We start from the raw sequence: 214 nt of genomic DNA, 5'->3' as shown, positions 1-214 counted from the left end.
ATCACACACACAGTGTTGCAATCAAGTGGTGAAACCAAACTGACTTATGAATTTTGGGGCACAATTTCAGGACCGTTAGCATTGAAGCGCGACCACTAGAACAGAACTACTGGCACCCGTGTCTCGATCGAGTCCGTGCCGTAACTTCACATGAGTGCCCCGAGCATCCTTCCCTCGCTTTTGCCCGCACAATGTATGAGACAAGATCTGGTTA

The sequence above is a fragment of the Geospiza fortis genome, unplaced genomic scaffold, assembly GCF_000277835.1.
Source record: "Geospiza fortis unplaced genomic scaffold, GeoFor_1.0 scaffold325, whole genome shotgun sequence".
In the NCBI taxonomy this organism is placed as follows: Eukaryota; Metazoa; Chordata; class Aves; order Passeriformes; family Thraupidae; genus Geospiza; species Geospiza fortis.
Note: the sequence above shows the minus strand (reverse complement) of the source record.